At 43.1% G+C, this 13,912-nt stretch overlaps 1 protein-coding gene and 1 non-coding gene across 11 annotated transcripts in view; both read left to right on the top strand.

Annotated features, from left to right (window-relative positions):
- The window catches only part of Ehmt1 (euchromatic histone lysine methyltransferase 1), a 150,841-nt gene that overhangs the window by 5,824 nt on the left and 131,105 nt on the right, over nucleotides 1-13,912 (top strand). The gene's annotated exons all lie outside the window — the stretch shown is intronic.
- LOC142858081 (U6 spliceosomal RNA) lies at nucleotides 428-535 on the top strand. Its single transcript, XR_012911962.1, has one exon. It is a non-coding gene; the product is annotated as a U6 spliceosomal RNA (small nuclear RNA).

The following is a 13,912-nucleotide window of genomic DNA, read 5'->3' as shown; positions in this document are numbered from 1 at the left end:
AGGCGTGCGCCACCACTGCCCGGCTTCTATTTTTTTATTTTGTTACCTGGTCCTCTTTAGGAACAGCTAATGTGGGGCTAGAGAGATGCCTCAGTGGTTAAAAGCACTGATTACTACACATGCCTGAACTCCATTCATGCCATGGCCTGTATGTGAGGACTTATTGATTACAGGGGCTGGGATTAAATGTTGTATACTACCAAACCTGGCCTCTTTTTGTCATTCATTCATTTATTTCATTTCATTTTTGAGACAGGGTTTCTCTGTAGCCTTGGCTGTCCTGGAACTTGCTCTGTAAGTCAGGCTGACCTTGAATTCACAAAGATCAGCCTGCCTCTTCCTACTGAGTGTTGGAACTGAAGGCTTACGCCACCACTGTCTGGCTACATTTTAAGTTGAAAACATTGTAAATTGAAAATTCATTTTAGTGCTCGCTTCGGCAGCACATATACTAAAATTGGAACGATACAGAGAAGATTAGCATGGCCCCTGCGCAAGGATGACACGAAAAAGAAAATCATTTTAATATACTTGTCTTACTGAACATTCCATTGTAGCTACAGTACATTGTAGCATATGGGTCCTGGCCTTGCTTTGGTTAAACAGTATGAGAAGATTGGCCTACCTGTGGCTAGTATAGGAAAAAATAAAATTTTGAAGTATGATTCTTTTTTTTTTTCCCCCCGAGACAGGGTTTCTCTGTGGTTTGGAGCCTGTCCTGGAACTAGCTCTTGTAGACCAGGCTGGTCTCGAACTCACAGAGATCCGCCTGCCTCTGCCTCCCAAGTGCTGGGATTAAAGGCGTGCGCCACCACCGCCCGGCCTTGAAGTATGATTCTTACTGAATGCCTATTTCACCATTGTAAAGTTGTAAGATTATTTTTTGTGAGACAGGATATTGCTTTGTAGTCTAGGCTGACCTGGTATTTGTTGTATTCATGCCTCTAAAGTACTGGAAATTGCCTCCCATGCCCAGGTCAAAGTTGAGAAATTTCAAGTTGAACCATTGTAAGTTGGGAACCATCTGTATAAATGGGGTTAAAGGGTAGTGTGAAGACCCATACTGAGCACATATAGTCTAGTTTTTCCTTCTTTCTCATAGAATAGCTCACTCCTACCCTTTTTTGTGCTTGCCCGTCCTTAAGTGTGGTGTGTTTTTGGAAGTTTTTAAAAAATGTAATAGTTTTTTTTTAAAATATTTATTTATTTAGTATACAGTATTCTGTCTGCTTGTATGCCTGCAGGCCAGAAGAGGGCACTAGACCTCATTAAAGATGGTTGTGAGCCACCTTGTGGTCGCTGGGAATTGAACTCAGGACCTTTGGAAGAGCAGGCAATGCTCTTAACCACTGAGCCATCTCTCCAGCCCAATGTAATAGTTTTTTATTGTGCTGTGGTGCGCATGTATAGAGGTCAGAGAAAAGCTTGTGGGCCTGTACATACTCAGCCATCTTGCCAGCTTGTTCCTGGAGTTTTCTATAGGGTTCAACTTCTAGTCTCCTTTGACTCTAGAATGTGATTTGCTGGTTTGTGTTTTTTCTTTTTAAGATTTATTTTTATTATGTATACAGTGTTCTGATTGCATGTGTGCTTGCATGCCAGAAGAGGGCATGGAAACAAACTATGAAGAGGTGAAAGTAATCAGTTCAGATTGACCTCATCAACCTGCATCAGAATTGGGGAGTCTGATGCTAGGTAATTCATTGTTAACATATTTAAAACACTACAATTTGGGAAAAAGTTTCTGGCAACAATCATTCCAATTCTAAGGTCTCACTACTTCGAAACTCCTTTACAAAGTGCATGTTAGCATAAGAGGGTTGGATCTGTAGCTAAAGGGACTAGAATCTAGTGGTCTCTGACTGAGATAGCATAGAGGTTAGCAGGCTGTAAGGACATGTGACATCTCCCCTAAGGATGGGTTCTATTGACCAAGAAACAAAGCTAAAAATAAAGGTCTACGGAGAAAGACTGTGATAAACAAACATTCTGGGGGTTTTGGATGAGGTCTGTCTCCATAGATAACAAAAAGGACACTAAGTTTTTAACAGTGTTCAATCATTCTCAGCCTTCTGGGTGGAAAACAGGCAATTCCTCCTTTTAGGAGAGTTCCTTGTGTGTTGTTTAACATTCCTGGTTCCTGAGTTCTTTGGGAGCAAGAACTCAGACATGAACAACATCCATACCTTTTCCTAAGGTCCCAGCAACAAACCGAGACATGATTCTGCCATTGTTCACTCTCGGGAGCCAATGAGTTTGTTGAGTTTCCTTGCAGATCATAGGTGAGGGGTTACTTACAGGGGTGTGGGTGCTCTTTCCTCTAAAGTGCATAACAGGAGAACCTCTACCCAGCAGGGATAAAGGGTTTGAATAGTTGCTTAGATGAATACCTCTGCTTTAGTCTTCTCCCACATGTATATACTCTGACCCCTCCCCCAGGGCTCATGTGATTAAGGCAGAGTTGTGTGAGAACATGGTATACCTCTCTACCCCATTTTTGGGGGTGAAACCATCTACAAATGCAGTTTGTGATGATCTTTTCAAGGGGCACAGCTGTATGCCCCAAGATGGTGATTGCTTGGTTCAGAAGACAGTCACTCATAACACAGGGTCTCATGTAACCTAGGATGGTTGGAAACTCCATGCATATCTAAGTATGACCTTGAACTTCTGACCCTTCTGCCTTTTGAGTACTTGGATCATGTCATAGATTACTCCACCAGGACAGATTTTATGTGGTGCTGGGCATCAGACCCAGGGACTGGTATATGGTATGCAAGCATCCATATACCTAGCCTAAGCATTTATTATTATTTTTTAAAGATTGGTTTATTGCTGGATAGTGGTGGCATACGCCTTTACCCCAGCACTCGGGAGGCAGAGACAGGCAGAAACTTGTGAGTTTCAGGCCAGCCAGAGTTATATAGAGATAGAGATAAAGAGACAGATACTGGTATTTTTGAATTTTCATTATGGAAGGTTTCTCAAATCTATTCAAGTAGATAAAGTTTAAGGTAGTTGAGTGTGTTTGGACATCTGTAATCCCAGGTTGAGGCAAGAGGATCATAAATTCAAGGCCAGCCTGGGGTACAGAGCCAATTTCAGGTTTGCTTAAACGATACTGGGAGACAACTGTTTTACAGAAACAGAAACACCAAGTAGAGCCCAGTACTATAATGAACATCATTACTTGCTGTATTCCATCATCAATAGTTGCCCCCCCCCCCTCCCCTGGCAGGGTTTCTCTGTAGCTTTGGAGCGAGCCTGTCCTGGAACTAGCTCTTGTAGACCAGACTGGTCTCGAACTCACTGAGATCTGCCTGCCTCTGTCTCCTGAGTGCTAGGATTAAAGGTGTGCACCATCACCTCCCGGCTTCAATAGTTGCCTTCTTTTTTCTTTTTTTCTATTCTTTTCTATCTAGGAACAGTTGCCTTCTTCTGACTAGTCTTGCTTTACTTGAACTTGCATCATTGCCCATACTATTTGCAATTATTTTAAAGCAGTTCCCAGACATTTTTCATCTGTGAGCATTTTATTTCAGTTAATGAATGTCTTGTTAGAATTCAGATTTATTACTTCAGTTGCCTGAGTGGTAATCATAACCCCATGTATTTTCAGCACTTGGGAGGCAGATGCTGGACAACCACAAGTTCAGGCCTAATCCAGTCTACACAGCAAGTTCCAGGCTATACAGGGGTACATAGTGAGGCTGTCTCCAAAAGGCTCCCCTCCCCCAAGAATATAGTCTGTTCATTGTTCTTGGTAGATCTATCAAATCTCTGAATAGATTTCTCTTCCAGTGGGTCCCTCCACCCCTTTCTCCACGTTTGACTCTTTATTTTTTGTCCTTTCAAGGCAGTATTTTTCTCTGTAGTAATGCATGTCTGTAGCCTCTGTAGACCAGGCTAACCTTGAATTTCTAGGAGGTTCTTCTTTGGGCTTCAATGGTCCCTTCCTGTTTGTTTTGCTTTTTTTGATGCAGGGTGTCACTGTAGATCAGACCGGCCTCTTGACTTAGAGATCTGCCTGCCTGTACCTCCCTAGTGCTGGGATTAATGGTGCACACCACCATCTCCTGCCTAATACATTCCTTTTTATGCAGTTCTGCTTACCTGAGTTCCTAACTCCATTAGTGTTTGTGGACTTTACCCCCTCTAGCTTTCTCTTTTTCTTTCTTTTTGTAGTCCATCCACCCTTTTGTCTGTGTAGTCCTGGCTGTCCTGGAACTCACTTTGTAGACCAGGCTGCCTCGACTCGCAGATACATATCCACCTGCTTCTGTTCCTGAGTGCGGGGTTCCAAGGTGTGCACCACCACTGTCCACTAACTTCCTTTTTCTTCATGGTATTCTCTTTATGCATTTGCTTTGTTCTGGGAAACCAAGCTTGGTAAAACTGGTTGAGAGCAAAGTCTTAGGTTCTGTGAATCTTTTATGCTTAGATATTTGGCATCTGCTTGTTGACTGGAGGCTGTGTGCTAAAAGTTGACTGCTATTCTAAGTTTGTAGTAGGACTCAATCCAATTTTGAGTCGCTAAAAAGACAAAGAGAAAGTTAGTTGTCTTTGTCGTCTTCTTGGTCTTCTCACTTCTTTCTCTCTCCCCTCCCTCATTTTTTTTCCCCCCTTGACAGGGTTTCTCTGTAGCTTTGGAGCCTGTCCAGGAACTAGCTCTTGTAAACCAGGCTGGCCTTGAACTCACATTGATCCTCTTACCTCTGCCTCCCAAGTGCTGAGATTAAAGGCACGTGCCACCACCGCCTGGCTTTTAACTTTAACTTCTTATTTTGAAAAATGTCACACTCTGTGCCCAAGTCAGGTCTGGTCACTTACCTTTAAGAAGCCATTTAAAAGGAGCCAAATTAAAAATGAGCAGCATTTAATTCCAGCACTTGGGAGGCAGAGGCAGGTAGATTTCTTGAGTTCAAGGCCAGCCTGAGCTACCTAATTAGTTCCAGGACAGCCAGGACTATACTGAGAAACCCTGTCTCAAAAAACAAACAAATGGGGGTGGTGCTGGAGTGGTGGCTCAGAGGTTAAGAGTACTGGCTGCTCTTCCAGAGGTCCTGAGTTCAATTCCCAGCAACCACATGGTGGCTCACAACCATCTGTAATGAGATCTCTTCTGGCCTGTAGGCATATATGCAGGGGCAGAACATTGTATACATAATAAATAAATCTTTAAATAAAAACAAACAAACAAATGGAAAGAAGAAAAAGATTCAGTGTGGTCATAGTGGGAAGAGGAACAAAGAGATTCAGTGTTCCCCAGTTCTATCTTTGGGGGTCCTGAAGTGAGATCAGAGTTCGGCTGTCTATCTATCTGTCTGTCAGCCAATCAATCAATCAATCAATCAGTTTTTTGAACAGGGTCGGTCTTTGTAGACCAGGTTGTTGTGGAACTCACTGAGATCCACCTGTCTTTGCCTCCCAAGTGCTGGGATTTAATGTATGTCCCTCTAACCTCTCCACTTTAGCCTGTTGTTTTTATGAAAATGTTAACTAGGTCATGGTAGGATGGGCTAGATAGAGGGTTCTACAAAGCTGCTCAGACAAAGAGACCTCAAGTCAGTTGTGGGGTTGTATTCTGTGACTGGGAAATAAAGTGGAGTGCTAGGGATGTAGCTGGGTGTAGAACACTTGCCTGACATATTTAAAAAAGGTAAAGTGCTAGTGCACACGAACTGAGCACACAGGGTGGTTGGACTCTGCTAGGTAGTAGGGTGCTTCCAAGCCGGCGTTCTGAATCTTAAGGTTCATACATGGCACTTTGGGGAACAGAGGTGGGTGTCAGAGACTTGTAGAGGGAAGGAATGTAGTGACTGATTCCTTACTGATCTGTAATTCTAGTGCTCTGGTAGCAGGGTAACACAAGTGGGGGGCTGGGGATATATCAAAACTTCTGGGCAAGAAGCAACTTTTGGGTCAGATGGATGAGATCTTGTCTTGGCTAGAGAGATGGCTCAACATTTAAGAGGTTTTGCATAGGTGATTCCTAACACCCATATAGAGCTGTTCACAACTGTCTGTACTTACAGTTACAGGGGATCTGACATCCTTTCTGACCTCCAAAGTGTTATTCTTTTTTTAAAAAATGCTGCAAGATCCCTGCTACAGTAGGCAGCAGAAATGCTGTAGGTTTCAAATGGTGGTGGCCGGCCATGTGGTGGCAGGCAGCGGGCCCTGGGAGCAGCCAGTCCCAGGCAGAGACAGCTGCTGGTCCCAGAGCAGTGGTGGCAGGCCATGTGGCAGCAGGCAGTGGGCCCCAGGCAGAGTCGGGTGCTGGTCCCCGAGCAATGGCTGGTTCCAGGCAGGGAGACACATGGTGGGCAGACAGAAGACAGAAACATGGATAGACACGACATGCAGGGTGAGGTTGAATGTTTATTCAGGGGATTATGGAGGAGGAAGGGTGAAGGGGGGGACAGAGAGAGAGGGAGAGAGAGAGAGAGAAGAGGAGAAAGAGACAGAGAAGGGGGGAAGCAGAGAAGTGGGGAGAGAGGCAGAAGCGAAGCTGCCTCTCCAAGAGGAAGATGGAAAAGAGAAAGGGGCTCAGGCCGGAAGCTGAAGGTCAGCCTGCCTCAGCGGGTGGGGAGGGGAATGGGTGTGGCTTGTCTCTTAAAGGGACCAAAACCATAACACAAAGCACCTAGTATCCATGTGGTGCACATCCATAATGCAGGCATGTAAATATAAAAACAACAATAAAAATAAAACAACCAAACTCAGAGATAGCAAAAGATTTCCTCATTGTTCAGACGACCAGATATCATCACCTGTGTGTAACTCTTTGCTATCTCCATCCTTCCTTTCTTCTTTGCTTCCCTGCTTTTGCAGTTTTGGGGAGTCCAACCCAGGACCCTGGGCATGCTAGACAAACGCTGTACTGTTGAAACTGCTCTGCACTCTTTCACTTTAAGACAGAGGCTGGCACACTGCTTTGTCCAGGTTGTCCTTGAACTCATCCTGTAGAGCTGTCAGACCTTAACTATTAGCTCATCCTCTCTTAGTTTCTTGAATAGCTGGCTTGTATTGCCTAGCCCAGCTTAAAAAATGTTTTAATACTTTATGATCTATGAATCTAATGAAATAATCTATTGCCACAGTGTGACAATCATGAGAATGTGTGAATATAATGGAGTGTGTAAGGGGAGTTTTTTATTTAGCTTGTGACCATGCAAACCGTGCACGTAAGCAGAAAACCTGGAAGGAAATGAAAAAAGTTGAGTTAGGATGATGATACTTATTTTGAAATTTGCCATTCATTTTTGTTATTTTGCTTTTTGAGACAAGGTCTTATGTAGTCCTGACTTCCATTGAACTCATGATTTTGTTTAGGTTAGCCTTGAATTCTTGGTCCTTCTGTCCCACCTCCCATATGCTACTTGCTTATCACACCCGTCTTTGCTTTTGTTATTTTTTTTAATTTATTATTTTTTTTAATATTTGTTTATTTATTATGTATACAATACTCTGTCTGTGTGCATGCCTGCAGGTCAAAAGAGGGCACCAGACCTAGTTACAGATGGTTGTGAGCCACCATGTGGTTGCTGGGAATTGAACTCAGGACCTTTGGAAGAGCATGCAATGCTCTTAACCTCTGAGCCATCTCTCTAGCCCTGTTATTTTTTTAAATATTTATTTATTATGTAGACAATATTCTGTCTGTGTGTATATCTGCAGGCCAAAAGAGGGCACCAGACCTCATTACAAATGGTTGTGAGCCACCATGTGGTTGCTGGGAATTGAACTCAGGACCTTTGGAAGAGCAGGCAATGCTCTTAACCGCTGAGCTATCTATCCAGCCCGCTTTTGTTATTTTAATTAAGTAATTAGGTATCATCAGTTTATTCTAAAAGGGACACATGGAAATTATTCACGTGAGTGGAATGGGCAGCTTTGTGTACTTTCATTTCTTTTTTTTTTTTTTTTTTTTTGGTTTTTCGAGACAGGGTTTCTCTGTGGCTTTGGAGTGTACTTTCATTTCAACGGTGGTTTCATCCATATATTTTTCTAGGATATCAGAATCTCTAAATGGAATTAATCCTAGCTGGATTTGGTAGCGCACGCCTTTAATCCCAGCACTTGGGAGGCAGAGGCAAGCTGATCTCTGAGTTTTAGGCCAACCGAGTCTACAGAATGAGTTCTAGCTATACACAGAAAAACAAGCAAGCAAGCAAACAAAAGGAAAAAAAAAAGAGACATAATCCTTGTCACTTAGAAGTACATTGGTGCCTGATACTACTGTTGCTTGTAATACTTAGCATTGAGTTTTATTCTGGAAGTACTATGTAAAGTAGCCAAAGAAACTTGACAAACCTTAACTGTGTACTTAATTTGGTTATATCTGGTAGGAGATAGCCTGGCAGACATCTAGGTGGAATTGTTTAGGTTGGTGTAGATCTACCTGGGTGTTTGTAAGAAAAAAAAATGAAGCCAGGAGGTGGTGGCGTACGCCGTTAATCCCAGCACTTGGGAGGCAGAGGCAGGTGGATCTCTGTGAGTTCAAGGCCAGCCTGGTCTACAAGAGCTAGTTCCAGGACAGGAACCAAAAGCTACAGAGAAACCTTGTTTTGAAAATAACCAAAAAAGAAAAAGAAAAAAAAAAGACTACACGCATGACCTTATCAGGGTAGCATTTAGGGTAGGACCTAATGGTCATATGATAGTAGTCAGTTTGGGCTGTGGGGTTGATCCTGACGTTGTAGTATGTATTTACTTATTTGTGTTCTGCCTACACGTATGCATACCAGAAGAGAACACCAGATCTCATAGATTGTTGTGAACCACCATGTGATTGCTGGGAATTGAACTCAGGACCTCTGGAATGCCCTTAACCTCTGAGGCATCTCTAGCTCCTCAATGTTTGTTCCTCATGTTTCTTCAGAGTTGACTTGTCCATTGTGGTGGCCATGTTCTTAACCCCAGCACTCTGAGGCAGAGGCAGAGGCAGATAGATCTCTGAATTTGAACCTGGTCTGTATAGGGACCCCAGAGTAGCCTGAGTTATAGGATAAGACCTTGTTTTAAAAAACAAAAAAAGCCGGGCAGTTATGGCACATGCCTAATTCCTGAACACTAGGGAGGCAGAGGCAGGTGGATCTTTGAATTCTGAGGCCAACCTGGTCTACAGAGCTCGTTCCAGGACAGCCAGAGCTGCACAGACAAACCCGTCTCAAAAAACAGACAAACAAAAAACAATCACCCTTCAAAAAAACCTCAAAGTTTACTTTAAAAAGTTGTATTTTATTTTATGTGCATGAATGGTTTGACTGCATGTATGTATGTTTATTGCCTGAGGAGGCCAGAAGAGGGTGTTGGATCCCTGGAAATTGGAGTTCTAGATGTTGTTAACCATCTTGTGGGTATTGGTAAATGAACTCAGGTCTTCTGGAGTAACAGCCAGTGCTTTTAACTGCTGTACTATGTCTCTATCCCTTAAACTTTATTCTTTTTCATTTGTGTTTTCTTTTTTAAAATAAATAGTATGGGGACTGGAGAGATGGCTCAATGGTTAAGAGAACTGACTGCTTTTTTACAGGACATGGGTTCAATTCCCAGCACCCGCATGGCAGCTCACAATTGTCTATAAGTCTAGGATCTAAAACCTTTACTCAGGAAAAACACCAATGCACATAAGAGTAAAAATAAATAAATTAAAAAGATAGCATGAAGTAAGGACTCAGTTTCATTTTCATGAGGTAAAATCTTATAAAAAGTTGTAAACTTTACATGGGTGCTGAGTCATATCTCCAGCCTAGATGTGCTGGAGAAATAACTGAGTTCTACATCTTTTTTTTTTTTTTTTGGATTTTTCGAGACAGGGTTTCTCCGTAGCTTTTGGTTCCTGTCCTGGAGCTAGCTCTTGTAGACCAGGCTGGCCTCGAACTCACAGAGATCCACCTGCCTCTGCCTCCCAAGTGCTAGGATTAAAGGCATGTGCCACTGTTGTTCTTTTTTAAAAATGCTCCAAGATCCCCACGGCAGTAGGCAGCAGAAATGGCTGCCGGTCCCAGAGCGGCGGCCCGAGCGGCGGCGGGGGGCCATGTGGCGGCAGACAGCGGCTGGTCTCAGAGCAGTGGTGGCAGGCCATGTGGCAGCAGGCAGTGGGCCCCAGGCAGAGACGGCTGCTGGTCCCCGAGCAATGGCTGGTCCCAGGCAGGGAGACACATGGCGGGCGGGCAGAAGACAGAAACATGGATAGACACGACATGCAGGGTGAGGTTGAATGTTTATTCAGAGGGGGTTATGGAGGAAGGGTGAAGGAGGGGACAGAGAGAGAGGGAGAGAGAGAGAGAAAGAAAGAGAGAGGGAGAGGAGGAGGAGAAAGAGACAGAGAAGGGGGGAAGCAGAGAAGTGGGGAGAGAGGAAGAAGCGAAGCTGCCTCTCCAAGAGGAAGATGGAAAAGAGAAAGGGGCTCAGGCCGGAAGCTGAAGGTCAGCCTGCCTCAGCGGGTGGGGAGGGGAATGGGTGTGGCTTGTCTCTTAAAGGGACCAAAACCATAACACAAAGCACCTAGTATCCATGTGGTGCACATCCATAATGCAGGCATGTAAATATAAAAACAACAATAAAAATAAAACAACCAAACTCAGAGATAGCAAAAGATTTCCTCATTGTTCAGACGACCAGATATCATCACCTGTGTGTAACTCTTTGCTATCTCCATCCTTCCTTTCTTCTTTGCTTCCCTGCTTTTGCAGTTTTGGGGAGTCCAACCCAGGACCCTGGGCATGCTAGACAAACGCTGTACTGTTGAAACTGCTCTGCACTCTTTCACTTTAAGACAGAGGCTGGCACACTGCTTTGTCCAGGTTGTCCTTGAACTCATCCTGTAGAGCTGTCAGACCTTAACTATTAGCTCATCCTCTCTTAGTTTCTTGAATAGCTGGCTTGTATTGCCTAGCCCAGCTTAAAAAATGTTTTAATACTTTATGATCTATGAATCTAATGAAATAATCTATTGCCACAGTGTGACAATCATGAGAATGTGTGAATATAATGGAGTGTGTAAGGGGAGTTTTTTATTTAGCTTGTGACCATGCAAACCGTGCACGTAAGCAGAAAACCTGGAAGGAAATGAAAAAAGTTGAGTTAGGATGATGATACTTATTTTGAAATTTGCCATTCATTTTTGTTATTTTGCTTTTTGAGACAAGGTCTTATGTAGTCCTGACTTCCATTGAACTCATGATTTTGTTTAGGTTAGCCTTGAATTCTTGGTCCTTCTGTCCCACCTCCCATATGCTACTTGCTTATCACACCCGTCTTTGCTTTTGTTATTTTTTTTAATTTATTATTTTTTTTAATATTTGTTTATTTATTATGTATACAATACTCTGTCTGTGTGCATGCCTGCAGGTCAAAAGAGGGCACCAGACCTAGTTACAGATGGTTGTGAGCCACCATGTGGTTGCTGGGAATTGAACTCAGGACCTTTGGAAGAGCATGCAATGCTCTTAACCTCTGAGCCATCTCTCTAGCCCTGTTATTTTTTTAAATATTTATTTATTATGTAGACAATATTCTGTCTGTGTGTATATCTGCAGGCCAAAAGAGGGCACCAGACCTCATTACAAATGGTTGTGAGCCACCATGTGGTTGCTGGGAATTGAACTCAGGACCTTTGGAAGAGCAGGCAATGCTCTTAACCGCTGAGCTATCTATCCAGCCCGCTTTTGTTATTTTAATTAAGTAATTAGGTATCATCAGTTTATTCTAAAAGGGACACATGGAAATTATTCACGTGAGTGGAATGGGCAGCTTTGTGTACTTTCATTTCTTTTTTTTTTTTTTTTTTTTTGGTTTTTCGAGACAGGGTTTCTCTGTGGCTTTGGAGTGTACTTTCATTTCAACGGTGGTTTCATCCATATATTTTTCTAGGATATCAGAATCTCTAAATGAGAATTAATCCTAGCTGGATTTGGTAGCGCACGCCTTTAATCCCAGCACTTGGGAGGCAGAGGCAAGCTGATCTCTGAGTTTTAGGCCAACCGAGTCTACAGAATGAGTTCTAGCTATACACAGAAAAACAAGCAAGCAAGCAAACAAAAGGAAAAAAAAAAGAGACATAATCCTTGTCACTTAGAAGTACATTGGTGCCTGATACTACTGTTGCTTGTAATACTTAGCATTGAGTTTTATTCTGGAAGTACTATGTAAAGTAGCCAAAGAAACTTGACAAACCTTAACTGTGTACTTAATTTGGTTATATCTGGTAGGAGATAGCCTGGCAGACATCTAGGTGGAATTGTTTAGGTTGGTGTAGATCTACCTGGGTGTTTGTAAGAAAAAAAAATGAAGCCAGGAGGTGGTGGCGTACGCCGTTAATCCCAGCACTTGGGAGGCAGAGGCAGGTGGATCTCTGTGAGTTCAAGGCCAGCCTGGTCTACAAGAGCTAGTTCCAGGACAGGAACCAAAAGCTACAGAGAAACCTTGTTTTGAAAATAACCAAAAAAGAAAAAGAAAAAAAAAAGACTACACGCATGACCTTATCAGGGTAGCATTTAGGGTAGGACCTAATGGTCATATGATAGTAGTCAGTTTGGGCTGTGGGGTTGATCCTGACGTTGTAGTATGTATTTACTTATTTGTGTTCTGCCTACACGTATGCATACCAGAAGAGAACACCAGATCTCATAGATTGTTGTGAACCACCATGTGATTGCTGGGAATTGAACTCAGGACCTCTGGAATGCCCTTAACCTCTGAGGCATCTCTAGCTCCTCAATGTTTGTTCCTCATGTTTCTTCAGAGTTGACTTGTCCATTGTGGTGGCCATGTTCTTAACCCCAGCACTCTGAGGCAGAGGCAGAGGCAGATAGATCTCTGAATTTGAACCTGGTCTGTATAGGGACCCCAGAGTAGCCTGAGTTATAGGATAAGACCTTGTTTTAAAAAACAAAAAAAGCCGGGCAGTTATGGCACATGCCTAATTCCTGAACACTAGGGAGGCAGAGGCAGGTGGATCTTTGAATTCTGAGGCCAACCTGGTCTACAGAGCTCGTTCCAGGACAGCCAGAGCTGCACAGACAAACCCGTCTCAAAAAACAGACAAACAAAAAACAATCACCCTTCAAAAAAACCTCAAAGTTTACTTTAAAAAGTTGTATTTTATTTTATGTGCATGAATGGTTTGACTGCATGTATGTATGTTTATTGCCTGAGGAGGCCAGAAGAGGGTGTTGGATCCCTGGAAATTGGAGTTCTAGATGTTGTTAACCATCTTGTGGGTATTGGTAAATGAACTCAGGTCTTCTGGAGTAACAGCCAGTGCTTTTAACTGCTGTACTATGTCTCTATCCCTTAAACTTTATTCTTTTTCATTTGTGTTTTCTTTTTTAAAATAAATAGTATGGGGACTGGAGAGATGGCTCAATGGTTAAGAGAACTGACTGCTTTTTTACAGGACATGGGTTCAATTCCCAGCACCCGCATGGCAGCTCACAATTGTCTATAAGTCTAGGATCTAAAACCTTTACTCAGGAAAAACACCAATGCACATAAGAGTAAAAATAAATAAATTAAAAAGATAGCATGAAGTAAGGACTCAGTTTCATTTTCATGAGGTAAAATCTTATAAAAAGTTGTAAACTTTACATGGGTGCTGAGTCATATCTCCAGCCTAGATGTGCTGGAGAAATAACTGAGTTCTACATCTTTTTTTTTTTTTTTTGGATTTTTCGAGACAGGGTTTCTCCGTAGCTTTTGGTTCCTGTCCTGGAGCTAGCTCTTGTAGACCAGGCTGGCCTCGAACTCACAGAGATCCACCTGCCTCTGCCTCCCAAGTGCTAGGATTAAAGGCATGTGCCACTGTTGTTCTTTTTTAAAAATGCTCCAAGATCCCCACGGCAGTAGGCAGCAGAAATGGCTGCCGGTCCCAGAGCGGCGGCCCGAGCGGCGGCGGGGGGCCATG

Source organism: Microtus pennsylvanicus, chromosome 9, assembly GCF_037038515.1.
Source record: "Microtus pennsylvanicus isolate mMicPen1 chromosome 9, mMicPen1.hap1, whole genome shotgun sequence".
NCBI lineage: Eukaryota > Metazoa > Chordata > Mammalia > Rodentia > Cricetidae > Microtus > Microtus pennsylvanicus.
Note: the sequence above shows the minus strand (reverse complement) of the source record. Positions and strands in the feature narration are given on the sequence as shown.